This window comes from Erpetoichthys calabaricus, chromosome 4 (genome assembly GCF_900747795.2).
Source record: "Erpetoichthys calabaricus chromosome 4, fErpCal1.3, whole genome shotgun sequence".
Lineage (NCBI taxonomy): Eukaryota > Metazoa > Chordata > Cladistia > Polypteriformes > Polypteridae > Erpetoichthys > Erpetoichthys calabaricus.
This window is the reverse complement of record NC_041397.2, coordinates 331,631,612-331,645,580: the sequence shown is the minus strand read 5'-3', so window position 1 is coordinate 331,645,580 and position 13,969 is coordinate 331,631,612. Positions and strand designations below refer to the sequence as shown.

Here is a 13,969-nt window from a genome sequence, read left to right as displayed (position 1 = left end):
AAAATTGCTCATACACTTCTTGGAGGAGTTATCTCGATGCTGAGAAGATGAGGGATCACCTTTTGAAATTATTTAATTGGCTGAATATGGCCAGAGATGGGGAGCAGTATTATGAGTTTTGCCCCGACTGTCAAGTTGTTTCCACCCTTAGACCCACTAGGGCTCCCCTTTCACCAATGCCTATTTTGGACATCCCTTTCGAGAGAGTTAGGTTAGACATTCTTGTCCACTTCCCAAGAGTAAGAGTGGTTATCAGTACATGCTTGTGTTGGCTGATTATGCAACAAGATATCCCAAGGAGGCCCCTTTGTGGAAGGCTAACATGTAGGATGTGACAAAGGCTTTGTCGGAGGTTTTTACTCGTATTGGCTTTCCACACAAGATCAGGGTATGCCCTTTACCTCCTGCGTAATGAATGAGAGCCTTGCAACTAAACAATCGAGGACCACAGTTTATCATCCTCAGATGAATGGCCTGACTGAACGATTTAACAAGAATTTCAAGCACATAATTTGGCTTGTGGCTCACGATGACCACGATGGGAGAAGGTGTTGCATCTTTCTTATGTTCGTGGTTCGTGAGTCTACGCAGGCATCTACGAGCTTAAGTCCATTTGAACTATTATTTCACAGGAGACCATGAGGGGTGTTGGATATTCTTTGAGAAGAATGGACAGGGGTTTCAGCACGAACAAGAGGCACAAAAACATAATTATTATACAAAAATCAAACTGTGAATTCCAAAAGGGCAATCGGGTACTTGTTTTGGTCCAGTCTGACCCGCACAATTTTGTGGCAAAAATGGCTGGAGGCCAATGGTGTGGAGGAACGAAAGAGCTTTGTGAAGAAGAGGGTTAGGATTTCTGACTGGGGGAAGCCTGTTCAGATCTTACATGTGAATGTTTTGTAGGAGTAGCGTGACCCTAATGAGGTGGTGGCCACTGCAGCTGAAGTCTCTCAGACTGAGATATTGACGACGATTTGACGGACACGCAGAACGCTGATTTACTGTCCCTGAATGGGAAGGACTCTGCTGTCTTTTTATTCTTGTCTGGCCGGACTGAACTCGCTGGACACAAGAATATGATTGGTGTTGAAGTAAAGATGTGTCCGTATCATTTACCAGAAGAAGATAGGGCTGAGGTACACAATGAGGAGACGCAGATGCTTGAATTGGGTGTGATTCGCGAGAGTGAAAGTGAATGGTGAGGTCTAATTGTTCTGATGTAGTGACAGTGTTGTGGTCACATTTTTGTTTTATTCATTTTATGTCTCTGCTATGTTATTTTGGGGGTCAAGGGCAACAAGTGTTTCTTTCAACCATCTTTTGACTGGTTTGGATGCTCAGGATATTCACAATGTGTTCAAAAACTTTGTTAATTTTATCCTCCTTCTTTGTCTCCTTATCTCTCTTTTCAGGTATTTTTTTCTTTTATCCTTTATTTTTCATCACCATGTCTAATAACACCACAGGTCACTCCAGTGTCACAATCTCATCTTTCATTCTCTGATTTACAACAAAATGTGGTGCTTTAGGAACAGAGGAATGTGAATTAGAAACAGCGAGAGATAAGAGAGTCAGAGAAATAGAGAAAGAAAAGAGGAAAAAGACAAGAGTTTCGTCCGGTGTGAGAGATGGCCATCTAGGACGGAGCTCTACTGGCAGTGGTGTTTTTACGTTACTACAATCATTCTGAGGTATCCTGTATTTAGACAACCTGAGTGGATTTAATTACAAGTGTATACAAGAATATACAAGCATGAGCAACAGACCAAAGGTTCAGAAAGAGAAGGAAAAGGAAGCTAAAGCTTCATCAAAGTTTAAACTGGGCTCAAGTTCCAGTTCACAATATGGCCTGCCAGAGACTGACTTGGAAAAGACCGGCAAAGGAACAGATCAGCCGGGATCTCATGCTGTAGAATCAACACCAGTCAAGTGAGAAAGTGGGAACAAAACTGAGGCAGGCAGGGAAAATTCGCTGATCTCAGGCAGATTATCGAAATTGAGCATGGCCTCTCAATCCTCACTGTCAAGTACTCACAACACCCCCAGTAAGTCAACAGCATCAACACCAACCGACTCACAACTACAGAAGATGGAAACAAACTGTCTGAGCTGAAGGTAATGATTACCACACTCGGGGGATATATAAATGATATAAAGAATGAGATAAAGAAAGATAAGGGATATAAAGAAGGATATGAACGAGAGACATGACAAGCTGCTTCAGGATATTAAAGACCAGGAGGTATATTTATGTAATAAGTTTGGTGGAACCTTCAAAGAAATTCTAGCAAGAATGATTAAAAATACCAGAAAATATGAGTAAGTTTGAAAATAAAATTAGTGTACTTGGTGCTCAGCTTAAAGAGGTTAAGCAAACGTTTATAACTCGTATTGAAGATATTGAACAATTGACATCAAAAAAGCATCTGCTGTAGAATCTGAATGCAAAAAGCTCCCTGGAAGATAGAAACAGAAGAAACAATATCAGAATCGAAAGTCTTCCTGAAAATTGTGAAAGTCCAAACCCAGTGAAATTCATAGCTGAACTATTCTCTAGAATATCTGGAGAGGACTTTAAATCGAGAGACTGAGATCTCAGCCGCTTACCACATACGGTTTTCTGTTTTGACAAAGTAATAAGCTTTAGGAAAATTTGATGTTGATTCTTAGACAGAAACTGGAAATTACTGAATATTTGAAAATAATCACATTCATATTTTTCCAGATTTCTCCCCTTCAACATCTGCTAAAAGAGCTGCATTCTACAGCATTCATCTGCACCTACGCAAAGCCAAAATCCAATATACAACCCCTTGTTTACTTCTAAATGAAAAGTAACTTTTGATGACCAATTCTACATTTTCAATTCTCCAAAAGAAGCAGAGAGAGAGCTAAAAAGACTGATCCTGACATCATTTAAAACAGAGCAAGTTACTTCTCATTTAACCTTTTTCCCCGACAACTATTGGTGCCAACATAATAATAGGCTCTGTAGCCACAATCCTCTGCAACAACATGAAATCAAAGTCAAAGCTGTTGTATGAAACAACATACTACTTTTACTTAAGTTTACAAAATGTCCTCAAAAGTTCAGAACCAGTGTCTCTATGACCAAACAGTGAACCTTGTGAGCTGGAAAGTCAAAGGTAAAAAGAGTCTTTTCTCACCTAACAGATCTACAGTAAATGCCAAGAGAGTATTTTTTTTACAGAAGACTTGCTTAATAATTAAGGACCAGTTCTGGTTACAAAGAAATTAGACTGGGAAAATTTTACACCCCAGCTATACATAGAAAACTAGAGACGCTGGAAACATAATACACAAAACAATCACATTTGCAATATCTGATGTAATATCTGATCCTGAAAGCTGATATGTCAGGGTGATGGGTAATTTATTTCAATCTAAAGTCATTTTGATGAATGTCTGTGCACTTAATGTGGATGATGAGCGATTTTTTAATCCAAAATGTATTTGCATTTATTCCTAATGTGAACACTCATAAAGTTTATAAAGGATGGAGACTTTAATTGTGTTTTAAATCCAAACATGGATAGATCTCGGAGTGGTGGCTCTGAGGCTAAGGATCTACGCTGGTATCCCAAAGGTTGCCGGTTTGAATCCCTGTCACTGCCAAAAAGGCCACTGCTCTGCTGGGCCCTTGAGGAAGGCCCTTAACCTGTAAGTGCTCCAGGGGCGCTGTACAATGGCTGACCCTGTGCTCTGACCCCAAGGGGTATGCGAAAACTACCAAATTCCTAATACAAGAAATTGTATAAGGCTAAACAAAAGAACAAAAAAAAAAAACAGTGGCAATAACATCTAACACTGCAAAAATAATCAGCTAGTTTGTAATGGATCATAACTCAACAGAACCTTGGAGATTTTAAAATCCAAACTCAAGCGCATATTCCTTCTTATCTTTAGTACATCACAGTCACTCAAGAACTTATTATTTCTTTACAGATATAGATAACAATTTTTTTCCACTGTCAAATGTTGCAAGTATGATGCTATTGTTATCTCTGACCATGCCCCTCTGATCATGAAGCCTAAATCACTATGTCCTACACACTCACGTCAAAGCTGCCATCTTAACCTCCTGTCATTAGCTGATGAGGTCTATACAGAATTCATCTCCAAGCAAACTCATCATTTTTCAGAGACAAACACATCTTCTGATGTCTCTGCAGGAAAACTCTGGAAAAATATGAAGGCATTTTTAAGAAGAAAGATTACTTCAATGAATTAGAAAACCAAGAAGCCTTCAGAGTTAACCAATGAAACTACCAGAACAGATCAAGAATATGTCAGGTGTCCAAATGAGGCACTTTATAGGTAAAGACCGGCTTTACAATCGGAATTTAACCTTCTGAGAACAAAAGAAACGGAACATCTCATCTTTAAACTGTGACATCATTACTATGAACATAGAGAGAAAGCTGACAACTCACTAAATCTACAAGCAGGAAGTCTGCAACACAATAACAGAAATTACCAACAAATATGGAGATAAAATCAATGACCATACAAATGTAAGCCACACCTTTAGAGAGTACTAGAAGTCCTGATATTCTACCCAGTTTAAAGAAGATAAGACACACGTCTTCCTTCAAGGAGGCATCCTGGCCGGTAGATGTGCCGGACGTCCCTCACATCTTATTATCTTTGGATGCAGAAAAAGCATTTGACATCTTTGAATGGGACGACCTCTTCATCACATTGCCCAAATATAAGTGCATGGATCAAACTACTTTATATTACTCCACAAGACTCTGTTTGTATTAACATTATTTCAAACTCACTCCTTCAAACTGGCTGCCATCCGTCACCATTGCACTATACGGTCACCATTGAGCCATTGGCTGTTCACTTTAGAAATGTATCAGAGATAAAGGGGATTATCAGTTAAGGCCTTGAACACACAATATCAGCATATGCAGATGATATGGTCCTGTTTATATCTGACCCAGTGCATTCTGGGCCAGCAGTCCTAACAGCACATATGCAGATGGTATGGTCCTGTTTATATCTGACCCAGTGCATTCTGGGCCAGCAGTCCTAACAGCCCTTGCATTGTTTCACAAGATATCAGGACTCAGACTCGTGTGAATAAAGTGTGCTTTGTCCAGTGAACTCTCCAGCACACAATACTAGACTGGCACCTTCCCATTTATTTTAGCAGATCAGTTTAAATATCTAGGGCTAAACATCACAAGTCAATATAAAGATCTTTATCAACAACATCTTGCTATTCAAACTGTAATGATCTGGACATCAATACAAACTGATGAATATACACAAGCCTGGTGTGCAATAGAAATCAAATCTTGCTGTACTTCTTTATATGCCCAGCTGTGTGGCCCAGTAAATACAAATTATCATCAATATGCTAATAATTCAACTGTCCGTCACTCACTTAGAATATTAAACCAATGTAGGAAGCAATTTAAGACAGAGAAGCTCTAATCTGTCACACTTTTACATGATAATCATCTTTCTCTGCCCTCTCAATCCTACACAATATTTAATGTTTGAACAACATACAGAATTTAAACGCTTTGAGAACTGTATATTGATAATATCTTTGCATCTTATGAACAATTACATTTCAAATGTAATTTCCCACCAACACAATTTTTCCACTACTTTCTTATCACTTTAACTTTGCTAACAGGAACCTGCCCAGTTTTCCTCAACTCCCAGCCATTTCTATTCCAGAGTCAATCCTGATCAGTCTAAAAACTCAGACAGCATCTCAATAAAATAGAAAAGCATCTTGACGTCTCTTCCTTTCACAGATCCTGCGGTATGTTTGTGAAAGGATCATTCACTTACCATCTGTAAAAAGGAGTGGAAGGCAGCCAGCCACACACACAGAGACGTCACTCCAACTCCAAATGCACAAAACACTCAATCATTCCATTTCAAATCTTTTATCAAGCACATTTATCTCACTTCAAATTGTCCAAAATGGATCCAGGCCAAGACTCAACCTGTGAACATCGTATTTATGCTCCAGCCTCACTGGGCCTCATGGTTTGGGCCTGCATGAAATTGACGTCATTCTGGACCAAAACCTTTGACTGCCTAGCAGACAGCCTCGGCGTCACAGTCACTCCTGACCCATTAACAGCTGTGCTTGGTGGGCTCCAGCAGGGTGGGCTTACAGTGGAGAAGGACGCACCAACTGTAATGGCCTTCACTGCATTACTAGAATGAATGACGACTTATCCTGCTCAACTGACAGAATCCCACCCCCCACCTCTTTTAAGTCAGTGGGTAACTGATGTCCTGGAATATTTGAAATTGGAAAAATCAAATTCCCACTTAGAAGATCCGCTCAAAACTTAATTAAAATATGGCAGGATCTGGGCAGCACGGTGGCGCAGTGGGTAGCGCTGCTGCCTCGCAGTTGGGAGATCTGGGGACCCGGGTTCACTTCCCGGGTCCTCCCTGCGTGGAGTTTGCATGTTCTCCCCGTGTCTGCGTGGGTTTCCTCCCACTGTCCAAAGACATGCAGGTTAGGTGGATTGGAGATTCTAAATTGGCCCTAGTGTGTGCTTGGTGTGTGGGTGTGTTTGTGTGTGTCCTGCGGTGGGTTGGCACCCTGCCCGGGATTGGTTCCTGCCTTGTGCCCTGTGTTGGCTGGGATTGGCTCCAGCAGACCCCCGTGACCCTGTGTTCGGATTCAGCGGATTGGAAAATGGATGGATGGATGGATGGCAGGATCTCATTAATGAGTCAAATCCTAGAATAGCCATTTATATTGGGCAGTAGGACATTCCTCTTTGTCTCTTTTTTATTTCCTTTTTTAAAGCTTTGCTCATCTTGTAGTTTCTCCTCTCTTTCTCTTGGGTGGCGGTTGAATTTTGCTTGACAGGATTGTATGGAATGTTGTTTTCTTCAAATAATATCCATCCATCCATTATCCAACCCGCTATATCCTAACCACAGGGTCACGGGGGTCTGCTAGAGCCAATCCCAGCCAACACAGGCAGGAAACAAACCCCAGACAGGGCACCAGCCCACCGCAGTCAAATAATATCAATAAAATTAAATTGAGATGAATGAAAGTGGGCCAGCACTTGTGTGAGACAGTGACGCACCAGGGAAGGACAAGTGTCAGAGATACTCGTCAGGACCACCAAATCAATAAGAACAGAAACTCACCTGTAAAAACTGCTCACCACTCAGAGGTTCAGACGACTGCACGAGTACCTGCAGATGACAAGAGCAGAATGGGGACTGTGAAGATGGCATTTGGTGACATTCACTGGGCAGGCATTACTAGAACAGGGCAGTTCAAATGTAACACATAACTGACGAGCAGCTAAAACACTGAAGACCACTAAAGTCCTACTCAGTGCCCAGCATACCCACTGCTGTGTAACACACTGGGCTCACTGGTGTGTAAAGACTTGTGGATAGACTTAGCAGCTCTCACTTTATCTCTTGGCTGTTCCTCTTCACCACAGATGGTCTTCAGGTCCTGTTAGTCAGAGAAGTCAGGCGTGTGGAGTTCAGCTGGAGTGCCCACCAAGAATGAGCAGAACACTCTGTGCTGAGGGCCTTTAAAGGCTTTGGGCATCACATCTCTGAGGTTCGGTCCAAGCAGATCCTTTCACAGAGTTTGACTCTTCAGATTCTTCATTTCTACATGAAGAAAAGAGGCGCAGAGTTACAGTGGTCAACATTGGGAGTCTTTTCACAGGGGATGCCTTATAAGATGTCATCAGCTGTTTGGTGAGGTGGCCTGTTGGTCACTGTACATGTGTGTACATCAGGGGTGTCCAGCTCTGGTCGTGCAGGTCTACCCTGGCTGCAGGGTTTCATTCTAACCATTGTGGAAGAAAGCTCAGAGGAAGACAGGAATAGTTCAATCAATCAGATTTTTTTCAGTCACAGATGAGTACATGGATTCATGCATTGGAAGGCAGAAGATCGCACATTCCCCTATTCAGTCAGCTTTATATTTTTTTCCTCCCTCCTCCTTCCTCTTACTTATCAAAAAGCATAATATTGTTTACCTAAGCATTTCATTTTATTACACAAATGGGCCATCTGTTTCTGTTTTGTGCACGTATCAGATGGATCCTAAAGAAGGAAAGGTCATCTTTCCTGTGTCTAACAGACGTGTTCCTAAAGAAACTGGAAATTGTCCTCGGTCAGCTTACTGCTCCCTGTCTTATGACAGTCGCTTGTATGAATAACCTGCTGTCATAGTAAAACAGCTTTGTCAGCTTTTAACCCTTAGTAGCTTGCAAGCAGTTCATTTTTCTTTCACATCTCCCCAGTTTTTTTTTTCAAATGTCCGTGGAAAAGTTAAGGCATTGGGTGTATCTATCTGACCTGTATACTCAACCCATTGATACCAGGTATTATCTCGAAGAATGTAAGGAGAGTACAGATCCGAAAGTGCCGAACTTACAGTACAAAAAAGGAAACAGTGAAGAAAGAAATACATGATGTACAACAATCAAATAGTTTTCTCCAGTCTACTTTTTGCAATGGGAAATGTGTGTCCAAGAGGGAAGTCTTTCAACTTTCACGATATGTGGAGTTACTAAGCAGTACTTGCAATGGTCCTCTCCACCTAGGTTGATGTCAGTGTTTTCACCGTGTGTCTCTATTAAGGTCCCAAATCCCAATTGGGATAGAAATGGACATTTCAGGTAACAAGGTAGTCCTCCATGTTTCCCTCACTTGTCTGTAAAGCACTACGCAGACCTGAAAGCAAAGACACAAGATCATTGTCGACTGTGTGGAGAGTGACTTTACCTTGCGGAAGGCATATCAGCATGGGCAGCCAGTAAGAATGTCAAATGGAGAGAACTCTATTTGGTGATGAGTCCTTCTCCACAGGCCAGCCAGGGCCAAAGGCAGCGCATCAGGCCAAGATAGACCTGTTTGTTCACAGATTTTTGCCAATTTTAATATTAAGGTGGAGTTTACACACTCTACCATCCCTACACTCTGTGGGTGGTATTTGCAGTAGAGGCGGACATCAATCTGCAGCCACTGAGAAAGTTTGCAACTTCCTAGGCAAAACCCCAACGTGGTATGATTTCTTTAACTTGCGCTTTGGCCTCTGACTTGGTATCTGCGTGCCAATATGGGAAATTTTGTACCCATCCATCTGCAGATGTTCAAAGGACCCTCCGGCATTGGTGTTACAGCCGGACTTACCTGCAGGCCTTCTCTTACATTAAATCTTTGGCATAGTGCACACCTTTTACAGAATTGATCAACAAAATTGAAAACCCTGGGGCGTGCCAGGATTGTTGCACCTGTGCCATCATTGCATCTCTGGTCCAGACCATGTGCAGCCTTTGCAAAACCTGGAAAGGAAGCTTTTGGGAGAAAAGAATTTTTAGTTAACGGATGGATTCCAAATTCCTTTCGGATCTTTTTCTTTTCCCTCTTTCTGCCACGTCTTTATCTTCTTTTCCGTTGCTAGAGTTTGTAGAGATAAAACCACATCTTTGGGAGACTCTCATTCCTCCTCCTGTTGTAGGGATAAAGAGGTTAGTGGTGAAGTGGAATCCTTTGCTTTCTTTGCTCACACGTCTGCTTGCGCATTTCCCTGACTCAATGGATTTGTTTTCCCTGTGTGAAACTGACACTTCACCACCGCAAGTGTGGCTTGCAGCTGTATGATATCTAACAGGCATTTGACCAGCAGATGATGCTGAATCAGTTTTCCAGTACTAGGTTTATAACCCCTTAATTTCCACAATGAGCCATGATCTTGACAGACCCCGAAAGCATACCTAGAATTGGTGTAAACAGTCACTTGCTTGTATTTGAACAGTTGGCTGGCACGTATGAGGGCGTGCAATACAGCAGTCTGTGCCAATAGATTTAACTTTAGTCTGCCTGCTTCTAGCAGGTGCATATCCAATCTTAAGGAACAGCCATCTACAAACACTTTTGCTCCTTCTTCTAGCAGGGTCTCTTTTAAAACAGTACTAGCAGTTTGGTGACTGCTAGCATTTCTTGCTCACAATTTTGTGGTGTTCCGTCCATTTTCATGGGCAGGAGAGTTGCAGGGTTCAATTTATTACATTGTTTGAGTGTAACGTTAGCAAAGGAAAACAACACATTTTGATAATGAGTTGCCTGAGCAACTGTCAAAATCCTGTCCACTGAGTATTAAACTGGTCACCTTCGTTCCCCTGCCAACCTAGGGTTTCATTCGATTGCCCAATGTCATTCCAGCCCGGTCCCAACTTTATCCTAAGGACTTGAGTCCATTCTGCAGCATTTGGTTTATACATATCATACATCATCAATTCCCATGTGCCAACATAGTGGGATGATTCTGGTCACTAACCGGCTGATGTGAGTTAAACCTTGCATTGGGCACTTCTATTAGCGGTGCTTGAAACAACGCACCCTTTCCTGGCCAAGAAGAAGAAAGTGTGACTGAGGACTTTGAGTTTTTTGAGTGTTTTTGTTTGGCAGCAACGGACGAACGAGTCACATGGTGTTCTACTTCACTTCCCTCATCCTCCTCATCTTTAAAGTCTTTTTCCTCCTCCTCATCACTGTGTCCTCCATCAGCCCCTTAAGGTGATGGTGATGGACTATTGTCCTCATAGGGAAAGGGAGTGCATTCTGTCGCTAAATCAGGGTACAGTCTATTCTCCTTTTTATTTATATTAGTTTTATGTACTTGTTCTTCCTTCTTTCGTCTGGACTTATGGGATGGTTGTTGCATTACCAAGAACAGCTTTTCTTTTTCTGCCATTATTTTCGTTTGGTACCTCATTGTGTTTCTGCATCGCTTCCAGGGCTCTATCTTTAATTATTAACTCCCATCTATCAAACAATCTGTAGAAAAGTGTTCACTATAGTAAAGTAATACTCCATCATACTTGTGAAAGCAACTTTTTTAATTAACTACAGATTTTTTTGTTTTTTTCAATCGAGTTTTGTTTTTGTGTCTTTTTTTTCCCCCGTATCACCAGTAGATGGATACAGAATTTTTCAAAGCTGAATAGCGTTAACAGCTGTTGCATGTCATTGTGCTGACATTTTTGTAGCGGTCACAGGACATTGTATCTTTGATTGCTGGTACAAGAAAAGCCAAGCAAAATGACCCCTTTTATTGGCTAACTGAAAAGATTACAATATGCAAGCTTTCGAGGCAACTCAGGCCCCTTCTTCAGGCGAGATGTAACACAGAAACTGGAGTTCCCTGTGTTTATATACACACTCTAGGACATTAAATAACATTGGTAAATCTTTAAATGAGACATTTGAAATGTAAAAAATTAATAGATTCATTCAGGCTAGGGTTAATTTAACAAGAGAGAGAAGAACAATGTATGGTCAAGATCTTTGGATAAGATGACTGTCCACCAAAGTCTTTTGAACTTTGTAATGAGTTTGTCAAAACAATGTGGGTCTGTAGTCGGGTTGTCTGTCATTCTGAGAGATGTAAACAATCCTCATACCTGGCCATAAAACTCTTGTCTTTATTCAAGTCATGTTGTAATTGGGATTAATAAAGTATCTATCTATCTATCTATCTATCTATCTATCTATCTATCTATCTATCTATCTATCTATCTATCTATCTATCTATCTATCTATCTATCTATCTATCTATCTATCTATCTATCTATCTATCTATCTATCTATCTATCTATCTATCTATCTATCTATCTATCTAATGTATTCAGTTTTAACATGAGTTTAACTTCCCATTCTTTTCTCTCTTGCTGTGTTTTCAAGTTGTCCATAAATCCTGTGACTTTAAAGTCCTTCTCACAGTGTCCATGGCTGTTGAAGTGGGCCGCTACAGGAACATCTGTGTTGCCATGTTTAATGTGGCACCTGTGTAAATTCATTCTCTGGCGGAGTGTTTGTCCAGTTTCTCCCACATAGAGTGCAGTGTCAGGACATTTCATGCAGAGACTTAGGTAGACTACATTAGATGATCTGCAGGAAAATGATCCCTTGATGTGATGTTCGAGTCAGCAGTGTGGTATAACTATACGGTCTGGATCATAAATGTGAGCACATGTTTTGCATCTTTTCTGTAGACATGGAGATGTGCCATTTTCTGTTGGTTCACTTATGGAGCTTCGGACAATTAGTTGCTGAAGGTTTAGTGGTTGTCTGTATGCCAGGAGGGGAGGTTCAGGAAATACATTTTTCAGTGTTTGCTCATTGTTTAGTATTGGCTGAAGTTCTTTTATAATTTTTTGAAGTGTTTCAAGATGTGAGTTGTAGGAGACAACAAGGGGGATGCGGTTCCTGTTGTCTTTGCTTTTATATTCCAGAAGGTTGTCTCTGGGTATGGCAGTAGCTCTTCTTATTTGAGGGTGTATTGTTTTGGGGGTGTAACCTTGTCTGATGAAATCTTGTCTGAGCTCCTGCAGTTGTTGATCCTGGTCTGTTGGGTCTGAGCAAATACGATTGTACCGTATTGCTTGGCTGAAAATAATGGAGCGCCTTATATGCTTGGGGTGGAAGCTATCACTTTTCAGGTAGGTCCGTCTGTCTGTCGGTTTGTGAAAAACAGAAGTTACAAGGGTGTTGTCTTTCAGTTGAACGGTGGTGTCAAGGAAGCTGACTTCTGTTTTTGAGTAATTCAGCTTCAGCTTTATGTTGGGGTGAAAAGAATTCTATTCATTATGAAAATGGAGAGAGGTCCTTCTCACTGGCAGTCCAGATTATGAAGATGTCATCTATGTAACGGAGGTACAACATTGGTTTTACGATGCACATTGACGTGAAATCTTCCTCCAATTTTGCCATAAATAGGTTTGCATAGTGAGGTGCAAACCGACATCCCATTGCAGTCCCCATTTGTTGTAAGTAGCAATCCTGTCCAAAAGAGAATAGATTATGTGTCAGAGTGAATTTTATCATTTCTATTACTGACTTTGTGGGTAAATCATGTTGATTGAGGTACATTTCACATGCCAATATGCCATCATCATGGGGGATGTTTATGTAAAGTGCCTCAACATCCATTGTGGCCAGTAAGGTTCCCTCAGGTAAGGGGCCTAAAGCAGAAGTCAGTGGTGTCCTGGATGTCACTGGTTGTGTTACGGGCGAGTGGTTTAAAGATGTGCTCCAGTCAACCTGAAACATTTTCTGTAAGGGAGCCAATTCCTGAGATTATAGGCCTTCCTGGGTTCCCTTCTTTGTGGATTTTAGGAAGCATGTAGAAATAACCCATTTTGGGGTTCTCAGGAATTAAACTGTTTACATGATCCCTGATGTCAAGAGGAAAGCTACTTACTATCTTTTTTAGTTCCTTTTTGTAGAGATCTGTTGGGTCTTCTTGCAGTTTGTGATAATGCATAGTATTGGACAATTGTCTTTGTGCCTCCTGTATGTAATCTGATGTGTTCATGATGACTAAAGCACCCCCTTTGTCTGCTGGTTTGACAATGATTTCTGTATTTTCCCTTAGTGAATGTATGGCTCTCCGCTCATCCCTAGTAATGTTTTCTATCTGATTTTGTTGCCTGTTTAACATTCCTGTTTTCACTCTCTGTCGGAAGCAGTCTATATAATTATCCAGGGTAGAGTTTCTGCCAGCTTCTGGTGTCCATGTGGATTTATTGGTGGGGTTGTTGTAACTGCTTGTTGTTGGTTCCTGTGTGTTACTGTTTTCTTTCTTGTGGAAAAATTCTTTTAGTCTGAGTTTTCTGAAGAATTCTTCCATATCACTGCAGAGTCTGATGTTGTCAATGGGCTTTGCAGGACAATATGAGAGTCCCTTTGTAAGAACTGAAATATCTGCTTCATTTGGTGTGTATGAGGAGAGATTAACAATGCAGGTCTGTTGCTCTTTGTTTTTTGCTATTAAGTGTCCAGCTTTCTCTCGTAGTCTATGCAGCTTTTTCTTTTTGTTGACAATAAGGAGTTTCTGGAGTCTTTTGTAATAGCAATGGAGCTCCTTTACCATCTCCTGCCTGTCATTTCCAAGGAGCAGGAT

The 13,969-nt window shown here is 41.1% G+C and overlaps 1 protein-coding gene across 33 annotated transcripts in view; it reads right to left on the bottom strand.

The window, feature by feature from the left end:
- LOC114641392 (C-type lectin domain family 5 member A-like) overlaps positions 1 to 13,969 on the bottom strand; it is a 1,576,682-nt gene that overhangs the window by 1,304,615 nt on the left and 258,098 nt on the right. For 19 of the 33 annotated variants that reach the window (XR_007934659.1, XR_007934660.1, XR_007934661.1 and 16 more), the window contains exons 1-2: positions 7,454 to 7,572; positions 7,180 to 7,227 (exon numbers count right to left, since the gene is read on the bottom strand). The exons of 8 other annotated variants lie outside the window; for them this stretch is intronic. The gene's annotated coding sequence lies outside the window, so the exon portion shown is untranslated. Of the gene's footprint in view, positions 1 to 7,179; positions 7,228 to 7,453; positions 7,573 to 13,969 lie in introns of those variants that run through there. 6 more of the 33 variants (XM_051925952.1, XM_051925951.1, XM_051925955.1 and 3 more) reach the window with 1 other exon arrangement.